Source organism: Teleopsis dalmanni, chromosome 1 (genome assembly GCF_002237135.1).
Source record: "Teleopsis dalmanni isolate 2A chromosome 1, ASM223713v2, whole genome shotgun sequence".
Lineage (NCBI taxonomy): Eukaryota > Metazoa > Arthropoda > Insecta > Diptera > Diopsidae > Teleopsis > Teleopsis dalmanni.
Window position 1 is genome coordinate 134,098,593 of NC_051846.1, and position 1,750 is coordinate 134,100,342.

Here is a 1,750-nt window from a genome sequence, read left to right on the forward strand (position 1 = left end):
TGAAATTTTTGAATTTTGTTTGAATTTTTGTTTACATATGCTTTTTGACATATGATTGCAATATTCGTTGGAATTTACAATAAAAGTTCAGAATAGTTCGCTTATTGCATTGCTAACACTTTTCTCTTTACTGGCCGAAGTGTGTAGCCACTATACAACTACTGGCATATATAGAGAAAATAATGTTGTTGTTTTGCTTACATTTCAGCCAGCATAGGCCAGCAAGTTGCTGTTTTTTGCCATACTTGCGAGCCAGCAAAAACACGTAATATTAAATTGTAGATGGACGATTGCATTAAAAAATATATATTATATAATATTGTTAAAATAACAAAATAAAATTAATTTATTACTTTTTTGCAATTACTTCTGGTTTTGCGACAGAATAAAAATAAGACTATATTTTTAAAAGGCGTACTCGTGATATTTAAAGACTTACAACAAATCTCATAAACAAATGTTGCGATAATATTAATTTCTATACTTTTAGATAACACAATAAAAGATTCAATAATTTATTTAAAAACATTTAACAAATATAGTTTGCATAGGAAAAAACAAAATTTTTGGTCTTCCAGAAACAATATAGTTTCGCTTTGATTTCTTGAAATGAATTATAAAATTGTTTATTTTCCAGTTAGTTATGCAGAAGACCAGGGCAAAGAAGATAATATCTGTATTTTTTGTTTTTACAATTAGTGATAAAGTGGGGATAGAAATTTTAAATAAAATTAATAACAGAAATTTTCATATTTTGAAAAACTGACCGTAATAAAAATTTTGGAATATGGTGGACTAATTAAAAAAGAAAATAGAAAATTCAGTGCTATTATTTAAATTGTTGAATACAGCGGAAAGCAAACATCCAATCTTATGTGTTATTTGTGCAAATATTTTCATTGCAAACTCTTTTCATTATATTAAAGTATGTACGCTGCTTAATACGCAGAACCATATGTAAAACTTGAGTTAGGTAAAAAGCAGCAATGAAAACCAAAGAAGATAAAGAAAAGAAACTGAGAGTTACTCGAAAAATTGTGTATAAATTTTTCTGGATTATTCAAAAAATATTCAAAAATTTTGTGTAAGGAGGTGAAAATATTACGCAGTACAATAACAAAAAGCCTAATGCTACATAATGGCGCGTGAATATTTTCCCCACCCGGACCCTGCTACTTTGCCCACCCGGTCCCTACTCACCACGATATTTGCTAAAATAAGAGAGGTTTCTGAGAAATTTCGTTGTTTGTTTTGGTTTTTTGACATTAAAAATCCGTTACGAGAAAATGCGCCAAAGTTGCAATTAAGTGCACAAATACCACATTACTAAAAGAAAAATAAGGCGGAATTTCTTTTCAATTATAAGCATTAAAAAAAGGTAATTATTCCAGAAAAAAAACGAATTATTAGTTAATTAAAATTTATTTACAGATGAAACGGAAGTGCGTACTTGGATGTTTAAATTTCAAACATCTCTATATTTTTCCAAAGGATTATCGAAGGTATATTATTAATTAAAAATAACGCAATTTATTGTTGTAGAATAAAGTAAATATATAAATGTATTAACACATTAGAAACTTAGATGTGTACCTAATTAGTGTATATAATAAACTATGAATTATGTTATGTTGTGCTTTTATTTATAATTTAGTACTTTGAAAGTGATTAGAAAATTATTTTTTCCATGATATACTAATAATTATAAAAAAGGAAAAATCCTGAAGTGAAATTAATATTAATAATAATA